General features: G+C 39.0%; 1 protein-coding gene across 10 annotated transcripts in view; it reads right to left on the bottom strand.

Moving 5' to 3' along the window:
* The window catches only part of KANK1 (KN motif and ankyrin repeat domains 1), a 166,558-nt gene that overhangs the window by 83,232 nt on the left and 59,825 nt on the right, over window positions 1-23,501 (bottom strand). For 5 of the 10 annotated variants that reach the window (XM_027827850.3, XM_027827849.3, XM_043547224.1 and 2 more), the window contains one exon: window positions 22,781-22,887. The exons of 2 other annotated variants lie outside the window; for them this stretch is intronic. The gene's annotated coding sequence lies outside the window, so the exon portion shown is untranslated. Of the gene's footprint in view, window positions 1-22,761; window positions 22,888-23,501 lie in introns of all 10 variants that reach the window. 3 more of the 10 variants (XM_043547228.1, XM_043547226.1, XM_043547227.1) reach the window with 1 other exon arrangement.

Here is a 23,501-nt window from a genome sequence, read left to right as displayed (position 1 = left end):
CTTAAGTATTTTTATACTTGTTGGCTGAATGTAGCAAAAAGGAATTCCATTAGCAATATCCTTTAAATTATAAATGCTGCTTGTATTCTTGCTACATTGTTCTTCCAATTTTTGAATACAGTATGTTGGCTGCAGTACCAGATGCCTGCAGTACCTCTTTTTTTATTGTTGAATAGGTATGGAATATATACCCATAAAAATTTTTTACGGTACCACCAATGTAGGTCTGCAAATATGACAACATATTTTCCCCAAAATAACTTTAATAGTAAGAACGACATCATTTGTTTCATTTGAGATAAACAGGAAAGTAGAGAGGAGAAAAAAAATTCAAAAAGTCACTCAACAAGTCCTGCTTTGGAGAAGGAAATACGGAGCATATTTAATACTTGTGAGTACTCAGTCTACTGCCTGAATATATTTTTTACGCTTCGGATAATTAAGTAGACCATACTTCGCAGAAAGATTACAATTTAAGTCTTTACTTTTGCAGCAGACTAATGTTTTACAGCACGTGAAAGATGGAGAAGGGAAATGTAAAAATACTTTGTATACAAAAGATAAAAGTTACTCAGACATGAACAGACCTCAGTTAAGTTTCTTACCTGCTGCCATCATACTGAATTTTGACATATAAAAAGAGAGAATTATCAGCAAGGAGTAAAAGCTACCAGGATCACAAACCAAAACTAAAGTTCTTAAAATACTGAAAGATAACCCCCGTCTAAGTTTAGCTAAAAGTCATCATATGATAGCTATACCACACCACCTATAAAGGAGATACAGACAAGTTCGGTTTCCACAAGGAAATGAAGTAATGCATTTACCTCCTGAGAGGCCAAGTTTAGGAACAGCAGATGGCATTTAAATAACGAAACTCATTTGGAAATGCTCTTTAATTTACACTATTCCCATTCCCAAAAATAATAAGATACTTAGATGGTCAAAGTGTACAGATCGAAGCTGCTTGTCAGCCTTACAGGGGAGCACATATTTTTACAAATGAATGTGGCAATTAATTGCTTAAGAGTTCAATTTGCAACAATTGAATTGCAAATTATTGATATGAGAAGCACAATCTATACTTATTTCTAACCCAAGTACTGTACCTGCTGCGTAAAACCTGACAGATCAGCTACTCCTCCCTTTCCTTCCTACTTTTGACTGAACAAACGCAAGGCAGGTCAGGAGAGCTGTGGTAAAAATAAAGCTAGTTTTTAAAAAGACATGGCAGTCACATTTTTATCTTTTTGAGCCCAAGTCACAAAACCAAATGATAAAAAAGGTGTTTTTATTTAAATAAAATACTTGTAAAATATATTTAAAATTAAATTTGAAATTATAAGATGAGACCTAACCTTACTATAATCTATTAAAATCATTTAAATTAAAATACTCCATATATAAATAAAAATAAGCAGTACGTGTTTGCTGCCAAAGTTTTAAAAGAGCCAAAGCACAGAACTGTGAGATGTCGTTGGGTAAGCACCTGCAAACAGAGCCTGTAGAAATACTAAAACCAGCATTTGACAGCAGTAGCCTCTTCTACGGGGTCAGAGAAAATATTTTCTTTGTTTCACCTTATTCAACTAATTCAGTTCAATGATTAGTTCATTCAAAATTGAGAAACAAAATTGAAAAAGCAGGAAATATTGTTTTTCTCTTTTCATCTCTGAATAAAAATGAGGTGAGAGGATGAGATCTACTAGTTTAAAAAAATCTCAAAGGACATGGTGACCAGAAACAATCAGTTCTATTCACACACAATACTTCCTTTGTTTAACAGACCAGTTTCAAATGGAGAATATGTTTTCACAAACATATCTTTTTTTCTTATGTACCCAGCACATTTAAGGTAGATTTATTTGACTAATAAAGATCAAAAAATGAACAAACATTTTAAATTTGGATGAAAATTAGATTTCAAATACAGCTTGACAGAAGTCCCAAATAAAAAATTAGTCCTCTAGTAAATAAGAAATGCATCATGAACAATTTTGTAACAAAAAAGTAAACATTAAGAATTTGAATCAATGCATGGTAAGCTATATAATTCTTAAATAAATGTGTATAGATATAGGATAACCTCCTGGTTAGCTAAAAGTACCACCAAATGTAGTGTAAAGGCTATATTTAGTTGCAATCAACATGTTTTAATGTTAATGGTTACCAAAGCAATGAAAATTAAACTTTCTTTAGGAAATAGAAAACAAGATTAAAATTGATTCTTTAAATCAAGGGTTCCTGTTTGATAATTTAAATAATGATTTTAATTTGCCAATTTTATCACATTGATTTAAATCAAACCACCCTGTCGTAGCGAGCATATTTTTTTTTTAAATTCGTGCTTTAGAGTACTATTAAAAAGTAACTCATTAGTCACCACATTGTGAAATCTGAGACACCCGCATATCTCCCTATACTTCAGATCAGATTTCTACCTAAAACAGAACATAGTCCTTTGGAACAAAATCTGAAGGCTTTACAAAAATTTGCCCTGGAAAACTGCAGATCTAGATCCAAGTTCCAGCTGACTTTTCTAATGCCTTGATCTTGCAAGGTGCTTACTCCCAGCTCACACTAAAGTCAGTGGAAAAGGGCACTCAGTTCCTTGCAGTACAGAGCTCCAGGTGCACGGAGAGATAGGTGGCCATCCTGCATAACACAGCTGTACAACCCCTGTGCTTCATCACAAACTCCAAAAGGGAGCTGAGTGTGTTGAGCTATGCAAGCGCATTCTGGGAAAGGGCTTTGAGAACATGGTCTGCATATTTTGTTGCACACTCCAATAAATCATAGTCCACTACTTCCACACTCACCCTCCATTACCTCTGCTACTGGACCAGTCTGTCTGTACCTGGGTCCCATGCCTAGGAAGTCTACAAACATGAAAACAACACTGCAAAGCAATGCCAATTTGCACCTGTTCAGAGGTCAAAAGAAGAGTAATTCAAGGTGCAAAAGACTGGAGGGATTCCACTTTGTTTTACTGATCAACAGCAAATAAACAACAATGCAAGGACTAGTACTGGTAGAATTAATTTAACTTTGGGCATACGGATAATTACAGAAAATTAGAACAGAATGTCTATGCATCATTTATCATCTCCTTTAGATTTGTGAACATACTGAGCATATCCTATGAGAGCTGGAGAGGTTATTATATTTATTTTACTGGAATAATAAAATATAATACAAAATCAATTAAAAAGAAAAAGAAAATCTGAGATAATTTAAGAATTACAGTGTAACCACCCAATACACGCGAATCATTTTATCAGTTAGCATAGCAACAAATTTTGTCTTAAGAATTTCAGAAAAACATTGAAAATTATATTATTTATTTATGCCTGAGCTTGTCTAATACTTCTAAGGGGTGAATTAATTTCAAATCTTGAGTGGCTACAGACTTCAGCTACATTTAAAACAATAAGCCTTAGAAGTTGGATTGTTATTTGAATGATCTGAAATGAAATGTTAATAAAGATGACAAAATAAAACAAACAACAGATTATACAGGCAGCACAGGAAGTTTTAGGAAGTGCCTTCACAAACGCCATAAGTTCCATCAAACAGTCATCCAGAGAGAAATACAGCAGAAGAGCCTGGCCCATAAGACAATACCCATCTTATCTACTCAGTGAACGATTACCCCCCCAACCCCCCCCCCCCCACACACACACTTATCAGTTCCTCTCTCTGGCATCTGGGAGTGCCAGCCTTATCAGTGGAGAGACAGACTTCCAGTGTCAAGAGCACCACTGTTATCCACTTCCATCTTGGACCAGGGGACATCATCACCTCTTCAAAAATTGCATAGGGTTTCCACATATAATGACCTTTAAAATTCTGGGCAATAATACTGAGTTAGTTATAAAGTTTAGTTAATTTATATTATATATTCAAAAATACCTAAACAAGACAGGTGTGTAGAAGTTGGCAATTCAGTGGAAGATTTATGTAAACTTCAGGATAGTGAAAAACAAGAAACAACTGCAAAACTGCAGTCTAGTTAGCCTGTCTTTATGAGCAAATCAAGTTACTGTAATTATCATTTATACAGAAAACCTTGTTTCTTGATCTTGATCACATTTGCTGTGTAAATCCAAGTAGTGGCCTCATTAATAACCTCATCAGATTCCCCAGATACAGAGCTGTACACATTTTATGAATACCGATTAATGGTAATAAAATTCATCTGCATAGACGTCAAGCCATAATATTTAAGTACTGCCTACCAGTTAACTGTTTGGTGGCCTATGTGAAGTGAGTAAGTGGTCCTAATTCAGCTTCTAGTACAGGTAGTCATGTCAACACTCAAGTGGCACTTCTTGGCTATCTCAGTAGAGGCACCAATGTCTAAAGGGCATAAAGATTGAACTCCCTACTTCTCTTGGTAATTCTAAAGGATGGTTGAGGAACATTAGCAGGATAGTGTGATGAAAACTTCCACTGCTCTTCTCACTGATGAAATATTGAAAAGTAGTAAGCTGTTTATGGTTTGGTGCAAAACATGTTATAATGTGGGTGTAAGTTTACCCTAGTTAACATGCAGGAGTAATGATTACTAGGAATGTTATAAGATCACCAATCTAATCTAACCTGTTTTTAAATTATTTCCTGTCAACATAATAAGCAAGAGTAACTCTCATTAACTCAGTTGGTTTAATTTATTTGTTTTAACTCCTCCCGTGCTAATTATCACCTGCATTCTTCCCCCAACCATTTTCTTAACTTAACTGCTGATTTTCTTGTATTAGGAAAATGAAAAAGTAATCACAACAACTGATGACTACGACATTTCTTAGCAGGCTGGCTTGTACTTGCCTTCAAGCAGAGCAGCTTCAACATTCTTCCAAGTCTATCTATGGCAGGGGGGGGGGGCGGCGCGTGGCAAGCCGGGGCAAAGTTGAGCGAGTGGTGTTGTGACTGGGTGCATGGGGTCGCAATGTCACTCCTTTACATTTGGCACAGTAAAACAAAACAAACCCATTCATGTTTTGATCGTTTTGGCCTTTAAAAGCAACCCGAATAAAGAGAAATTCTATCATGTGGTGCTATACAGACCGCCCGCTTGGATCATTAGCAGGGTTCAGACCTTGATATTCATAGAAGAGATCTCTACCACTTGAACTAACAGAGAAACTGGTAGCAGTAGTAGGCTGTTATCCTCTGTGTGCACCAACCACTAGAGCAGCGGTTCTCAAACTGGCATTCGCGAACACCTGGGGGTTCGCAGAACGTTACAGGGGGTTCACCAGAAAAATTTCATCCATGGTGGCCAGAGGACCCCGGGCACTGGAGGCAGCAGGTGGGACCCAGTTGCAGGGCTGGCAGCCCGAGCCCCGGGGAGAGCGGGACAGGGCAGTTTGGGCTGGCAGCCCGAGCCCTGCCCCCATCAGCGGGGGAGCCGGCAGTCTGAACCCCAGCGCTCTACGTGGGGCTGGCAGCCCAAGCCCCAGGGACAGCAGGACAGGCCAGTTTGGGCTGGCAGCCCGAGGCCTGCCCCTGTCAGCCAGGGAGCCGGCAGCCTGAACCCCAGCGCTCTGCGTGGGGCTGACAGCCCAAGCCCCAGGGAGAGTGGGGCTGGGCAGTCGGGGCCGGCAGCCCGAGCCCCGGCGGTCAGCAGGACCTGCAGCCTGAGCTCAGTTGACCGGGGCAGCAGCAGCAGAGACCCCAGGCGCGCAGGTGGCAGCTCAGACCCCTGTCCTTGTCAGACAGGGGAAGTTGGCATCGAGGGCAGAGTGAGCAGGGGCCATGCTGTATGTGGGGGATAGTCCAAGCTAATTTGTCCCTCGCAGGCACCCTCATAGGGACAGACCTCGTGGAGGAAAAAAAGCTGTTTGCGAGCCAAACCAGCTGGAAGCACGTTGCAGCCAGTGTAGCTGTGTTAAGGTGCCTCAGTAATTGTCATTCTCTCTGAAGTGCTGTTTTGCCTCAGTGAGACTTGAGTGAATCTTCTCGTTTTCTAGTTTGTTGGTTGCTAGCAGTCTCTCTGTGTTATTTTTATTATAACTTTTGTACACAAGTTCAATGGATAAGTGGTTGAAAAAAGAAAAAGTGTAAAGACGCAAGGATCAGCTAGTGTTTCCTCAAGTCCACATTGTGGAAAATCTAAGTCTAATGATCATGATGGTCCTGGAAAGAAAGAAAAGAAAATATGATGATGATTACATAAAATATGGCTTTACATGCATTGGTGATCAAGAACATCCAAAACCACAGAGTGTGATTTGTGGTGACGTTCTAGCAAACAGCAGCCTCAAACCTTCTCTACTTCGGCACCATTTAGAAACTAGGCGTCCTGCACAACTCGACAAGCCTGTTGATTTTTTCCAGTGAAAATTAGCTGAGAGGAAAAGTGACATTACCAGTTTTATATCCAAAGCAAGTACTGATAATGAAAATGCACTTGAAGCGTCATACCGCGTGAGCTACCGAGTAGCAAAAGCATCAGAAGCCCATGCCATAGCAGAGAGCTTGATTGGTCCATGTATAGAAGATGTAGTTCATTGCATGCTCGGAGAAAAGGCTGTTAAAAGGATTGACATGGTACCTTTGTCCAATAATACGTATTACGAAGAATTAATGACATGTCAAATAATGCACAGACCACAATTGTACACAGAGTGAAAAATAGTCCATACTATACTAGACAATTGGATGAATCAACTGATGTAGCTAATCTAGCTATTTTGCTACTGTTTGTACGTTATGTGAATGAAAGTATGGTTGAAGACGACTTGTTGTTTTGCCGACCATTGGAAGAACGTACAACTGGAGAAGATATCTTCAATCTGACTAATGCATATTTTCAAGAAAAGGAAATAGATTGGTCTCGTTGCCTAGACATTTGCACTGATGGGGCCACATCAATGACGAGGAAGTACACTGCATTTGTAGTTCGAACAAAAAAGGTTGCACCAAAAGTCTCTTGGACTCATTGCAGCATCCATAGACAAGCCCTCGCAACAAAACACATGCCTGAGGGACTGAAGGAAGCGCTGGACAATGCAGTGAAAATGGAGAATTTCATAAAATCCCGGCCAACAAATTCCAGAATATTTCACATACTTTGTGAAGAAATGGGTAGTATACACAACTGTCTGTTGACCCATACTGAAGTTAGATGGCTCTCAGGGGGCAAAATCCTTGTGCACTTGTTTGAGCTTAGAACAGAAATTCTAGGTTTTTTTTTTTTTTCCAACAGCCACCCTTTCCACCTTGCCAGCTGTATGGAAAATAATGTCTGGCTCCAGAGCCTAGCTTATTTAGCATATATGTTCTCAAGATTTAATGACCTAAATTTCTCTCTTCAAGGCCTCAATATAACAGTTTTCAATGTGCAAGAGCGAGTTGAATCCATGGTAAAGAAGTTGCAGTTCTGGGAAAGTTGTTTGGAAAACAATCAAACTGAGTGTTTCTGTAATCTTCATGACTTCCTGGCAGAACATAAACTTCAGTTGGATCAGTGCACTAAATCCAATATAACTGCACACCTAAAAGGACTTTGCACAACTTTCAGGGAATACTTTCCAGCTATGTCAGGCAATAATGACTGGATTTGCAACCCTTTTGATGATACCACTTTCTCAACACAGATATTGAACACTGGGGAAAAAGAAATCGATTGAGATCTCTTGTGATTACGAACTGAAAAGGAGTTTTCAGAAATCTGTCATTGATCAACTTTTGGCTGAGTTTAAGAAACGAATACCCCTTTCTGGCAGAAAAAGCTGCAGTTCTGTTACTATTTTCAACAACATACTTATGCGGGAAAGCATTTTCCTCGTATGCGCATCTGAAAACCAAATGCAGAAACAGACTTGATGCCGAACCAGACATGAGACTTTATCTTTCTCCAGTGGTTCTGGACTTCCAAGAGCTATGCAGAGCAAAGCAAGTGCATCCATCACATTGAGGAAATTTAAACTTAAATCCCTTGAAATATTCATTTTTAGGAGGGGGGTCACGAGATTTCACAATTTAGTGAAAGGGGTTCGCGGGCTGTTAAAGTTTGGGAACCACTGCACTAGAGAGAGAGAGAGATAAGACACCCACGCTGTCCAAAGGGTGTCTCAGCTACTGAGGACAGCAGCAGAATGTAGAAACTCAGGACTGCTGGTTCAATTCCAGGGTGTAGAAGCGTGTGTTCTCTGGTCATTATGAACCCTTCTGCCCCTGTGCTCACAGCTTGTTCCCATTCCCCTTTGTTTCTATTAGCATTCCTCCTACATTACCATTTCCCTATCTCCTACTTCCTCTTTTCCATTTCTGCTCTGGCTCCTGCAACCCTTCTCCCTACCCCAATACCTCTCACCTCTGCATTCAACTCTGAATGCTTCCTCCTCCTGGGCACCAGCAAGGGCAGCACTGAGACCACAGGAGTGACAGCTGATGTCCTTGCAGTTCCTGCCCCTGGCACCAGAAGGAGCAACTGCAAGGAAAATCCTAGTCAGCCTCTGCAGCCCTGGGCTGCAGCACGCTCAGTACAGACAGAATCCTTAAAGAATTTCACTGCCAGAACACTGAAGTCTCTACCGAGCAAATGCAAACCAAGAATTTTCGGAGGCTCATAAGTGGGCCAAATTGGAAGAGATTTTCACAGGAGAACATAAGGCACATCTCTGACACCAGGAGGACCCCGTACCAAATATGAAGTCCCTGCTCCAAAACACAGAGGTACTAGAGCTTCTCAACAAATTGTGACACTTTTAAAAAACAAATATGGGCAAGTTTGTTCTGAACTATTTTACCGGAAACCTTCCAGAAATATCTGGCTTGAAGCAGATACGCAGCATGCAAAATTTGAGCCAGAATGGTTTAAGTCTGGCAGAGTTATAGGCAACTAAAAAAATCAGTGGCCAATCTCAACTACAATCAGTGGGCAATCTCAACTGGCGCTACCAATCTCATCTATATTCCCGATGAACTGAACCTTAGAAACAAGCAAGCGCCAGGAGATGAAATGGACATCGCCAACTTGAAACCTAGCCAATTTCAAAACATGACTTAAAAAGCAATTGCAGATACTACACCTACCTTCAATTTCTGTGATTTCACAACTATGTTTTTCTTTTTTTCAAATGTGCCCTCTCCTAGAGCTGTGTGATAGGCACAAAAAAGGCATTAATTGCTGTCAAATGCACAGAGTACATTAACTTGTGTGTGTAGAAATACATTTCCTCTCTAATCTCTTTCAGTTACAGCCTTCTCAGGTGTTACAAGTAAAGAACAGTAAGTAAAGGATTCACAGATTTTGTTTTTTCCAGTTGACAGGTGTGTCTTGCTGAAATAAAGCATCGGTTCGGCATACACCTTGTTTCGAACGCCACTGTTAAGGGCCGGCTCTTAGTGCCTGTGCAGCTATTTCTTTTACATTACGTCAGTGAATGTCAGTAATCGGGCAAAACAAAAAGCAAACACCCACATATTGTTATTACCAAGTTATCACTTACAGAAATATTGTGTAGAACATTAACAATAGGTGACTACCGGATGCATGAACACCCAAGTTTCCTGCGGATTAACAGTGAAAATGTGAAAACCTGACTCACACCAGCTAACAAGCAACTGCTTCAGGAAATTCACAATAAAATCTAGTTCAGGTCAGTGCAGTTGCTGTGCGTGTATTTCAGCTGGATCTGAGTACTTAGGCGAATTATTTGCCTTACTTAATATGGGCCTATTTCTCGGTTTGTAGCTAATTCCTAAAATGTTTTAAATACTTAACTAATCTGTTACAAATAGTTTATCTCCTCACCTCCCTTACATTTCTTAGTAGAAAGAAAATTGTAGACAAGTGTTTTCAAAAGCATTCTGCCCTCTAAATTAATTTCCCTTCTGGACAGGGTGAAATCTTTAGACTGAATGGGAAGCTCTCTTTTTTTTTTTTTTTTTTTTTTTTTAAGACTATGCTCACTCAACCTAATAAACTGATTATTTAAAGTTTTCTTATTGGTGAACTTAAGATATTTCAGTTTTCATAACCATTTTATTGGTATTTCCATGGAAAGTTAAAGTTTAGCAAGATTACATTAAGAAAAATAACTTCCTAGTGCTAACCAGCATACCTGATAGACTGAGTACAGAATTAGAAACAGGGAATCATTGAGTTCTAATCCAAGCTCTGCTAATGACTCATCTTGTGGCCTTGGACACATTATCCGGGCCAGCATTTTCAAAGAATTGTCCATTAATTTTAGGTGTCCAACTGGGGACACGTAGGGTTGATTTTCAGAGGTGCCAAGCAACTCCCCACTCAAATTATAAGTGCTCAGCTCTTCTGAAAAAACGAAAACCAAAACAGTCCCTTAGTTTTCATATCTGTATCTGGGTCAGTCTTGGAAAAATAATGATTTTTAAGCAGCGTTTAAAGTGAACCAGTAGATGTTTAAAGCAGTGTAGGAACTGGCTTGTAAGGTCTGACACAAAGCTCACTTACTGGTATGAACTGAATAATTTACAAGCCACACAGGTAAAGCATCACAAGTCTCACATTCCAGCAATATGACTTTCTCATCAAGGAAACTCATATGCTCCTTTCAATTAAAAGCTTCAATTTCACATGCAATTGGTGGCTGATCCATCTTCTCACATGAATTTCTGAATGCTATACTGTAAAAAGTGAGCAGAGGTGTCTTTGAAAGGCCAAACCATTTTTCTATAGAGACTCTACTATCTGAAAAGATACTGTGAGTCAAAACTGCAGCAAATTAAGTTTATTTTTGCTTCTTGCAAAGATTTGAGTATAACTGCTGTTACTGTCCATAAACTTCCCTTCTCTTGGTCATAATAAAATGCTTTGACTTAAATTAGAGAGAACAAACAGTGCAGTGGTTATACAAGTTATGTAAACTAGTTATTACTCAATTTCCTAAATAACTTATATTACAGTATTTATATATTTTCATTTATCTTTGGTGGAGTATAATGTTTTCACTGAAACTTTATTATCTTTTCAGGGTCAATTGTGGCTCTAAATTTGGGTTTGTAAATGTTATGATCTGAGACAAGTAGCAGTGCTTTCAATTTAAAAACAAAACATTCTAGAGAAAGTTGTTTTTCAAAGCAAACATTTCCCTGAAGTGTTTGCAACTCAGATATTGCAGACTGTGCTAGTGGATGAGAACCTGAAGGTGAAATGAAATAGAAATTGATAATAAACAAAAGGAAAACTGACTAGTATATTTTTATTGTCTGGTCTGGGAGAAATGCAGAAAGTAAACAAACCACATAAGTAGTGAAAACTGAACAGACTCTAAAGTTCTGTCAGGAAATATAAAATCCAGAGGTGTCTTTATAATATAATAAAAAGGACCTCAAGATGTGCCAGCTTGGGTTTGTATTAGTGAATTTAGTGCCTATGAACACTGTTGACTTGCCAGTCAGAAAATGAAGTCCTCTTAAATGCTTCCTTTGCATCCTCATGCCTTTGTCCATTCCTCCCCCTAAACTTAGACTTCTCCCCCTTTCTTTGGGTACCAGGAAACTTCCCCTTCTCTACTCAGACCCCTCCCTTCTCTGAAGCCTATCAATAATAATTAATTTCAGAAGAAGTGTATACACTTAAATAAATTTGCACCATCTTCAGTTTTTATCTTTATCTGGTCAGGTGGTGCCTTGTGTCTAAACCACTTACCTGTCTAATTTAGAATGTGAGATATTTGGGATAGGGATCACACCATGTTTTACTGAGTAAACACAATCACAATGCTCAGATAACAAATAATAGAGCTGTCTTTGTTTTGATTACAGCTGGTCAAAGTTATACTCATGAGTAGACTATCAGACTATTGTGACAGTTTGGGGAATAAGTCAATTTATGAATTCCATTCTGTTTTATGAACAGCATTTATAACTGTAACTTTTGGTGTCGACTGGAACCTCCATTTAGGAGCAGAAAGACTGTTTGGGAAGCTGAAACTAGGTTCCTAGGGGCAGAGAGGCTGATTTTTAACAACTCTGCCCCCGGCAACTGATGGAAAATGGAAAATCCCAGTCAGAAAAGAGTGTCAGATCCTGCTTTTAAAAGTGAGATGCTCTCTAAACAAGGGAGCTAGTCCATCATCAGAAACAGAAGCCAGAGTGGGGAGTGGGAACAGGACTCAGGAGATGCTTCACTTGTCTGTTTTAAGCGAAGTCTCTGGCTCATCTATGTGTTATTGGCCATCGAAATCATACTGTATTGTTTCTGCAACCTGATGGGGTGATAAACTTTGTAAACAGGCAAATGAACAGAAAATAACATTTCCAATATAAATTTGTGAATGAATCATCAATTATAATAAAATTCATGGTTTTTTTCAATGAAGAAACCAGCAGTCATCTGAATGTTCATGAACAATTAAGAACGTCACACACAAATAATAAACTTGCCAGATTTATTCCATGAAAATATGACGATTTCTGTACTATTTAACTGGCTCTAAGATAAAGATCACTGTAGTTATTTAAAGTGCATTGAGAATATTTGCTGTAAATTTGGAATTCTCTATGTACTCAACCTAATATATGCCCTGTACAGTTAAACAACTGCTACCTGGTAAAACCAGGAGCAGAAGAGTTGGACACTTGTAATTAAATCCAGTTTTATTTCACCAAGATCACTTTTTCACCTCTACCTAATACTATAAAAGAGGGTATCTTTAAAAATTAAAAGCTTTCATTAAATATACTGCATTGGCTGTACTATTAGCTAGCCCTTGCTTTGAAGATACTGTCTTAACAGTGTTAGAGAAGGTGAAGCTTGAAACTTAAGGTTTATTCTTTTTTGATAGTTGCCTGGCACATTTTAAGACTTAAGTCTCCTGTTTTTTTAGAAGCATATAGATGTGCAGAATAGATTCTCTCTGCAGCTACTTTAGGTTAAAGACACCTGAATTCTAAGATCTTCATTACAGTCTGAAATAGTTAACACAGCTTTCCATAATTTATCAGTTCTGCTCCGTATAACTAACCTGACCTTTGAGTGTGTCATGTCTAATAAAAAAATTGACTACTAATTAGAAAAGCTTATGGTATATGGCCCTAGTAAGTAACTACTACAAAATGTTTAGTGAAATAGCTTAATTTTATTTTTCATTTTATTTTTCACTTAAGAGCTTGAGTGATTTTTTTTTTCCACTAAAGCTACTATATGTTTGAGTAATTAGGCACAAATTTGTTACACCTGCCAGTAATTTGTTTTTTCAACTTGGAACAAAAATGCAAGTGGTTATATAGTTCGCTGCCCTGTGTTTTATGAAAAAGAACCTCTTGTCTCTCCCTCCTGGGTGTACAAGCGCTGATAGGCAAGAAGTCCTTAGGCTGCACCCATAAAAACACTAAAAAATGTTCTGGCATTAACAGTGTCAGAGGGCACGGACATTTGTTATCTTACTGCTTATATACACATGCAGTAGATCCATCCAACTTGGAAAGGGACTTCTGACTCCCCTTTATCCCCACCCCCTGTTAAAATCCTTTCAACATAAAACACCAACACTAGTGAATTTAAACAGAAAGAATATTAGTGAGAAACTCTTAGGGTGAAATCCTGATCCCACGGAAATCAGTGACAAAACTATTAACGTCAACCGGACCAGGATTTCACCCTTAGTTTTCTGCATCCTAAAATCAACTAATCTAGGATTGGCGTGTTGTGATCTGATGTCCCTGAATGGCAGGTAGCAGCACCAATTACTAACCTAAGAATTGGTCTGTTCTCTATATATTGTCACTTTCTCTGTGTTTCAACTCCCAGGCACTTATCACAGTGATAACAGAAAACCCAAAGCACTTCACACAGGAATAAAACACACTGGCCCGAAACAAGTGTACTATACTTCCCACCATCCATTAACAAAGGACCAGGGAATGGATTGTACAATGTGCTGCCGCTAGAAAGGGAAGCTGGATCCAACTCTCCTACTGGAAAACTACCTGAGAGTTTAAAGTTGAAGAAACTGTAGAGGTAGTGGGAAAAGTTGGTTGGAAAAGTTTTCACTGGAAATGTTGTTTCAGCGAAATCAAAACTTTTTGGGAAGTCACTGACAAAATTTCATTTTGAAAATAACTGGAAAAAAGTTTTGCAAGTGTTAAAATGTCCACGTTACATAAAACAAATTTAAAAAGTGTCAAAATCGTTTAGACTGACCTAAAATGCATTTTGTTCTGTGAATAGTTTTGATACTGTCTTTTCATCCCAATTCAGGATGAAAAAAATCTTGGTTTTTCACTGGACAGAAAATCCATTTTCTAACAAGCTCTAGTAGTGGATAGAACTGTGAGAAGGACAGAAGTCCTGTTTCACGAAGGATTGAGAGATTCAAATTTGGCTTTTTTTTTTCACATCAGAAAAAAAACTTGACAATTCCAAAATGCTCCACAAAAGAAAATTGAAACATTTTCATTTTCACAAAATCAAAACATTCTATTTCAATTTCCGCTGTTTTATAATTAACCCAAAATTAAGATAAAATAAAATAAAAAGAAATTTAAAAAAAAGTAATTTCAACAAAAAATTGAAACATTTCGTTCAGAAAAATGTTGAAACAGGACACATCAAAATGTGAAACAGGACACGTCAAATGCCAGTTTTCTTCAGATACAAAATACTTAGCAAAATTTGGTCAGTTTTGCTGGAATTGTGATTTTAACAGAACTGCATATACAGATAGGATATGGTTCCATCGAAAAGTTTCTTCAACCAGCTCTAGTCATGGACTTTATCCCGCCACCATTCCTTACAACTTTCTTGAGGTTATTTCCATCTCTGTTCCTTATATGACCAAAATACAGAAGTTTGGGCCTGTTCATTTCTGACAACAGAGTCCACATCTCTCCAAGACTATTTCTAACATAGGCATTCATCTGGTTTCCCACCCAGGAGATACACAAAAGTCTTCACCAACACCATTTCTCAAAGGCTTTAATTTTCCTCTTGTCAGAAGCATCAGTTTCCCAGGATTCACATCCATAAGTTCCTATTAAAAAAGTCATTACACTTTTCATCAGCCAAACCTTTGTACATTTCAAGATGCCACGGTTTTTCCCTCACTTTCATAAGGGAGGCCACAGCTAAGCAAGCCAGCCCCAGTGTTCTTCCAATTTTTTTTGGAGCGGCCTTCTCAGTTGGCTCTGTATGGATCCCAGGTAACTAAATTCAGATACTGCCTCCACAGCTTGACTGTCAATCAGGGTGTGCACTTGCTTCCTGTTATTAATGATCATGTCAGCGTAGGTACATTTTGGTTGAGCCACATTCAGGGATAGACTATATTCCTCAGTAACTGTTTTTACAGATGCCAACATCGGTTGCATTGCCTCGATATTGCAGCGAAGAGTATCAGCATATCCAAGGACATTTAAAAGGTCTCTACCAATGGAAATCCCAGCTCCTTCCACAGCTTGCCTAACAATACATTTGCATACATGTTGGAAAAACTTGGGAACAGAATGCACCCTTGTCTCACACCCTGCCCAGTGGGAAACCACTCGTCGCCTTTTGTGGTTTCCACCGTGGTCTGTTGTTGTCAGTAGAGACTTGCAATGAGCTCACTGAGGTGTTTTGGAAACCCCATGGCACCAGTATTCTCCAAAGATGGTTATGTTGGATGGGATGAAATGATTTGGAGTAGGCAGTGAAACACAATCAAGGAGGGGTTATGCTCCCAGCTCTTTTCAATGTAACGGATATTCACAATTTGATCACGTGTCTCGTCCCCCTCTGAAATCACCTTCTTGTGGGGGTAACTCTGCTTCTATCTTGCGCTTCATAGAAATTCAATTGTTATTTGAAGGGATTTTTTGTAATAGGAAGGTTAAAAAATGAATCAGTAAAAATCTGAAAATGATTAAGATCTTGATCCAGCAGATTACTTTAAACACACAGTTAACTTTAAACATCTGAGCAGTCCAATTGACTTCCAAATTATGCACATGCTTGAATTCCTTTCTAGATCGAGGACTGGAACTCCGTGGGTATAATGCTAAATGTAAGAGAAACATCTAGCTCTTTGATGAAATTTTGTTTTTTTTCCTGTAATTGGATGCTGGCATATTTTTGTGGAAGAGAGATTCAATTTACTGGACTAGTTTCTCCAAAATTTTTGAAGATTGGCAGTATCTCTTTTAAGTAGAAATCCATTAGTAATTTTTTTCACCATAGTCAGTGATTTATGCACAGGGTTTTCTGAGCCCTTGATGTTTGCCAATATTCTCTCAGTAGAAGCCACAAGAACAGTACAGTGTGTTAGGGGCAGTTCTGATAACAATAGATCTGCAAAGAGTGAGTATGTGCTATGTATTCCAGCACTTCGGTATCTAAAAGGCATAAGAGGGCCACACTTCAAACCCACTATTAGAGAATTTTAAAAAAAAGATACTTTAACCATTTGCAATTTTGAGGCAGGGCACCCAGGCCCAATGCTTTTCAGTCTGAAGAATGTCCATTTCTCAGACTGCCACTCAGAAAAGAGGCTGTGAAAAACTGAAAATGAAGGTGGTGTAAAACGAAAGCTCTCTCCTGATATGCAGTGTTCAGCAATCACACCCTATAATCACTGCTGAAATAAGTGTATGATGAAAGCTACATTGTTTTGATTTTTAGAATTAAAGTAGCTTTTCATATAACTTGTCCATACTGCCATCTAGTGAACAAAGTTGCTCTTAAGAACAGAGAAGGAACTGTAGGCCTGTTTCTCTTCTTCATACCAGATAACGAAAATAGGAAACCTGGACATTTCCCAACTGCTCTATTGATCATCCTGCATTAGCAACCCCTTCTATTGTACTCTGCAGACACAACAATGTCCTGAAGTACAGCATGGATCAAAGCTAGGGATAGAGAAAGGATTAAAAGAAAAATGCTTCCCGCCTCGCCTAAATTAAGACATTGGAAACTTAAATATCTTTTTCTTTTAATAAGCACCAATTAATTATACAGAAACCAAGGTGTGTCTGGGAACAGAATGAAACTCATCCAACAAGTGTCAGCCCACAGGGAAAATATGCAACCTCGCCCCAACAAGGCAGCAAACATTAAGACCAAACTATCATTTATATCTCACACCAATAATTATGCTCAGTCTGAAGCCAGAGCACCTCTGGCTGTGATTGTTGTCCGAGATGAACTGGATAGGAATCAGACCTAGACAGTTATTGGATGGGAGATTTCCAAGGAGATGCCAGTGCAGAAAGTGGTACTGGTAATTCAGTACTGCACCAATACTCCAGCATGGCATGGTGTTAAGGGGCACTGAGCTACAGAAGATATTAAAGCAGACGTTTGGACCAGTTTTGGTCAATAGAGGTTAATAAGAGATCTTTGTCCTGATCACATTGCAACAAAGCCCCCTGCAGTTTCAACTGGATAAGATGACCACTTTCCACCCTAAAAAACTTGTGTACTCTTGCTATGTGCTACAGTCTGCACTTCACTCAGCATGCAACTATGCTTCTGCTATACTGAAGCTATTCTGTATAGTTTGTAATAGGTTTTTAAGAGTTAAATTTGGGGTCCTTCTGGATAAAAGGCACATGCATATATGCCCACCTATCTCGTGTAAAAGCTTCACATGGTTTTAGAATTCTGTGCCTGTACATGTTGAGACATCTGCATGTGTATTAAAAAATTTAAGATGGCGATCATTTACTAACTTTTTGTTCTGCTTTTCAAATGGGTCATGAAAATTGTGTAAAAGGAAATCTCGTGCCCACGGACTTTTTGTTATAAGGGAAGCACCTCAAGTTTTGTGCTCACATGGCTCGTTTTTGTTTTGTTTAAGATCAATAGGCTGATAATAGTCTCTTAATAGTGCCTGCTATTAAGAGACAATGCTCCCGAGAACCACATTAAGCTTTTGCCGGAGTTTACTAGATATGCAGGTCTGGAGATGGAGAGAGCAGGAAGCCAGCAATATTCTCTGCTAACTTACGTAACAGGATGGGATGGAGGGGTTTTGTTATTTAACTAGAAAAAGGCAATTTTCATCTATTTAAAAAAAAAAAAGTTTTCCACTTCCATTCAAATGACCAGAATGGTCTGGTCAGGGATCTGCAAATTGGCAAAAAAAAGGCCCTGAAGTTCTTTAAACTCCAAAATCTTTGGCACAATCTGAAAGAAATTCATGCTTCAAGGAGCTTTGTGAGGTTTGGAGTTTCATGTATTGCAAAGCTTTCGAAAGTCACCAAAGCCTGAACACATTCTCTTTACACTGTCTCAATGTGTGATTTGCCGTACATCTGTTTTCTGTGTCACCTAACTCTGGCTGTACTTTCAAACAGAGATAAGAGGCACATCCCAGTTTGATCCCTGGGCAAATCCCTGTCTAGCGCTTGCTTTCAAGTGGAAGTAAAAAATACCTCTCTCACTTGATAAAAGCAGAGCGTTCACTTTGAAGATGGATGGCATTATAAAAAGAAAGTTGAAAAGTAGCCCAGACTGTTGACACCTGTCCTTGTGACAAAGAGAGCATGCTTGTAATCATTTGAACTTACTACTGCTTTTTCTTCAGCACAGAATTGCTCTGACTGTATAGTTGAAGGGACCCATTACTAACAATCCGACTTCTCTCTGCCCAGCACACAGTGTTGAAAAGTGGGGTGGAGGGTACAATCCCACTGACAACAAGGTTATTGAGTGTACAGTACTAGCCTCCTAATCACTATGCTTTGGGAGCTCAGATGATAATCTCTACAGTCTCTCTTGCATAGTCACAAGTACTTTACTTTTATCTCCCAACCCCCATTCTCTTGTACTTGAGCTCAGGCTAACTGGAGCCAGCCTACGCTGGTAACCACTTGATCAGAACTCATGGAAACAGACGGGCAGTACTTACTGTTGTTCGATACAAAGGGGAGCTTTATCTGAAATTTTGTCCTGCCAAAGTTATAGCTGAAAGGTGACCTGTAAAGGAAGAGAGACATATTGGGCCTGTGCCCTTTTATGTCTCTTACAGCAGTATAAAAAAAATGACTAGATTTTTTCCTCTCCTCCATCCCTCCCCCAGATTAGAAAGGCAGGTCTCTTCTTCTCTGAAAGCCACTGTGGTCATGGGAGAATTGGTGTCATGATATCACAAGAGTTAGAAGACTGAGAGCTGAATAACACAAGGAAGGGAATTTTAATCAGGCTGTTTAAAACTCTAGAATGTCTCCCTCCTTATCTCCCTCCACCCCCATGCACACAAATTTACCCCAATGGCTACTGAACATTTGGAAAAAGAGAAGCCTTTGTTACGGATTAATTGAAAAGCTAGGGATATTTAAAGTGTACGAGCTCACATTCACCATTGGACAAAAACAATTTCAAAATTGACAAAACTTCAACAAAAACTTCCATAACTTCCAAAACTACTTTGACTAGCTCCACAAAGAGGCCCTGTAGCAAACCCAGGGAAGACAGACATTATTCCTGGTGTTTAAATTTTAAAACACACACAAACTTCAATACAAACTTTAAAAAGAAATTTCTGATTGTAAAAGCCAACACATTTCAGACTTTCTTTCTATATAAAGCTGTTAAAAATGGCACAAGCCCAAATTTTTTTAAATAATCTTCATAGGTCACCTTAAAAAAAACCCATAAATGAAAGGTTACATTGTTTGTGCACCACATTATTAGTGAAAAGTGTTTTTAAGCTGCCTGTGTTCCCTTAAGTGTGTTACTTAATCTGTATATGTTCAAATATGTGGTAAATACCTCAAACCAAAGAGAGAGAAATGCCAGACCATTAGTCTAAAGGCCAGTCAGCTTGGGAACCTCATCAGAATTAATCCTCATTTAGTGTTGGCTAATTATTTGGCACTATATCTCAAATGATGGCAGATTCCACCTCCCTATACGCATGTGCCAAAACATATCCACAGCTGCCAACTAAATATCAAAGCGTGGGAGTACTCCATCAGCTTCCCTTCACGTTATGTGGGAGTGCCCCAGGACAGAACTTGTTTGGGGATAATGTGCTTATATACCTGAGTAATGAATTCCTTGGCAAAGTGCCCAAATCAAACCACACATCTGCAAGAACCCGAACAAATCCAGGGAAAACAAAACTCTGAAGTAAACGTCCTTTCTGCACTCCAGCAATTGGCCAGAAAATGCATCCTTTTCAAATTGGTGGGAGCAAGTCTGCTCACCTTAATTAACATTTATATATGTGCATGGCATGTAACAGAAACATTGTGTTCAGCAGGAAGGTCTCCTTTGCAACAAGAGAACATCTCTCAGGACACTCTCATGCAGATACAGAGAGATCTAGTAGACAGTTTAGTCCTAAACTAGGCTGTTTTTTGAGGGTCATGAGTTCAAGGCATGATTCCCATTTCTAATTCAGACTTGGTCACATCCTTGCTATCAACACAAAACAAAGAATATAAGGAAGCCGCAGGGACAGCTGGGTTTCAGACAACAGAAGTTACTAGCTATATGCAAACATACAAGGCCTAGCTGCAGATGTACACTTCCACTCTGCTATGTTCTGGCAGCTTCTGCTATAGAATATAGACAAGCCCACTAGAGGGCTCCCAAACTATTTAAAAGAATACTACCCAATTCCTATATACTATAGATTAAAACTATTACAATAATTTAAACAAGTAAATTCATTCATCTGCATGTAATACAGTGTTATTGTCACAACAGAATGACTTCTGTCCAATGATACTACTGTATGTTTTTTGCTATCCAGAACAGGAGTGTTACAGCCTTGAACTAAGAGTAGTCTCTTCCATGGAGGTCAAAACTCTGCTAGTCCTGTTTTGGTTGACTCAGACTCCAGAGGGATGCCACAGAAGAAAAAAAACCAATAACTTGATTCACACAGGCAACAAAAATTGTTCAGAACAGTTTGAGACTACTCAGGCTTTATGACCAGGTGACGTACCACCCAACTCAGCAGATGTCACTGGGAGGCTGTTGGATTCAGTAGGACAAGAAAATTAAGGTGTGCGGGGAAAATCTATTAATGAATCTTGGGGGGTGGACCATTACACATAATGACCCAATTATATGTGCAAGTGAGACAACAGAAGACATGGTTGTGTACTTGACTGTCAACAAAGGATAGGGCCATAACCACCAAAACTTTACAGAAAGAAAAAAGCACACACGGACACCAATTGTGAAAAAAAATATATAAGCTTGTCGCATGCACAGACAATTCTGCAGGTGGGGCAAGGAAGTGGAAGAATCCAGATGACATTACAATAAGGGAATATTGAAAATTACTATCGGTAGCTACTTTGGATATTTGAGACAAATCTTTAGACAAAATTCTGGATGCTTCAGAAAAAGAAAAAGCTAGTGAAACTGAAACTGCTTTTCTAGTAGCTGTTTTGCACCAATTTAATTTCAGAGGAGAGGTGCTAAAACTTATTCCACCAAAGAATGCTCAAAGGAATTTGGGGATGATTGTTGGAAAGAGTTAAGAACTGGCCCACAGCGATGTGAAAGCCAGTACAGGTTAAGTAAGAATTTACCCTAACTTCCCCATACTGAAATCAAGTTTAATAAAATGTCCTTCCATTACACTTCTCATAATGAAGAGTCTTAGAGCCTGTTTCTACTAGAGCTTTTTACCTTGAGCTAAAGGGATTGCCAATTAACTCAAGATAGTCAACAGCTTGGAAAAGGCTAGCCTGCACACTCCCCAAATGTTTGTTTCAGGCTATAGTGAGTTTACCTGAGTCTGATCCCTAGGGAAATCCTAGGGGCTGTCCACTCCCTCTTCTCCCAACAAAATCTTCCTGTGATGTGGTCAACCCAAGAACCTTCCCAGTAGGGGCTTCCCTCCTGCTTCTGAACTACAATCTAGAGTGAATCACACATCTAAAATCCTGCAGTCAAGTCTCATGAGCTTTGGTATTTTTGGAAGCAAGATGTGCTTTTGGGCATAAATACCACTGAGTGCCAAAAGAGTGTAACTGAACTGATGGGACCTAGCAGGTAAATTAAATGGAGATATGGTAGCTGGACTTGCTAAAGTGCAAAGCACCACTTATGCAGACTCTGCATGACTTAACTTGAAGCAGTGTACTTTGATCTATAAAAATGATACCAAAACACGACATATGTATACAGTATGAGATTTAATAAGATGCATCCCTTTACTCTGACAAAGTAACATGTCAAAGGCACCTGCCTTCCTTAAGAACTGAGTGTGTGTCAAGTATGAAGTTTCAAAAAGAAGCCATGAGTTTCATCCCATCCCAAGCACAATAAAAACAGCTGAAATATCTTTCATGTGTAGGTAAGAGGCAGTTACTTACCTTAGTCACTGAATGTTCTTAAAGATGTGTGGTCCCTACATGTATCCCATTATGGGGAGGCATGGGGTGCATGCATACCCACAGCAGAATAAATGTAGGGACCAGCACTCAAAGAATTACAATTTGGGCTAATCTGCCCATGATTATAGTCAGTCAAAAGGGTTTTCATTTCTATTTTGTAATTTATATGTACTTGATAGGTGCTTATATGCATTAGAATGCATTCAAGCATAAACTAGACCATCACTAGGAAAACACTATTCAGCGTGATTAAATTGTAAAATAGTTGCCAATTCCTAATTTGTGATGACTGAAGTTTGGTAGCTAAGATACTCATTTTATTCCTAGCCACACCCACCTCTCAGGTAAAGTGGAAAATAAACGTACACTGCACAAGCTACGTTTTAGAGTCCAAACTAGTTCAGGTAAGTAAACAGCATCTTACAATACTGCAAAACAATATATATTTATGGCTAATGCCATGGAAATTATGTGGAGAATTTCGCACACCAGATTCTGAAGAAATCACCTGGATCAATTGGTCTTCAGCTGTCATTAAGACTGCGCCGATCACAACACATCCACCATTCTTCTGGCACTCTCGCCTTTCTTCTCCACGTTCGTCTGAAACGTTTTCTGCAGAAATATTTTAGAATATTTGCTTTGTTAAGCAAATTTACTTAAATAACCCACCAATAAGTTGTTCAGCAAGTGCTTTCTTGATTTAAAAAAAAAAAAAAAAAAAAGACAGACTCATTCTACTTAAGCTTTTTCATCTTCACATTGTTTAGTCACCCTTCTATTTACCCATTCTCTTCCCTGACCCTAGAGATCTTTCAATCCCTCGTAAGCATCTCCTCTCCTTTTCAGAGACCTATGTTGGGACCCCTGCTCTCCCCGAAAAGACTTTTGATAAAATGGGCCCAGAGGAAGAAGTGGCAATAAGCGTTTCCTAACTGAGACTTCTTCCTGACTATGTTATTGGAAAGGAGGGGTGGGGTTGCCTACACACAGAACAACTCCCAAGCTTCACAGCATTTGCAGGACCAGCAGGAGGGCTGAGTTCAGAGGCACAGGAATTCCATGCCAATGACCAGCTCTATATCCACAGAAAGCCCCACCCTGGTCCTTTGTAGCCTTCCACTAAAGCTACGCTTTCAAGACTTCCTCAGCAGTGGGTCCTACAGGGAACAACTTTGAAAGGAGATCTCCATCATGGAAAGTTAAAATCTAAAGGCTGTGCCATATCT

Source organism: Chelonia mydas, chromosome 5 (assembly GCF_015237465.2).
Source record: "Chelonia mydas isolate rCheMyd1 chromosome 5, rCheMyd1.pri.v2, whole genome shotgun sequence".
Classification (NCBI taxonomy): domain Eukaryota; kingdom Metazoa; phylum Chordata; order Testudines; family Cheloniidae; genus Chelonia; species Chelonia mydas.
The sequence above is the reverse complement of the archived record's forward strand: the minus strand, read 5'-3'. Positions and strand labels throughout refer to the sequence as shown.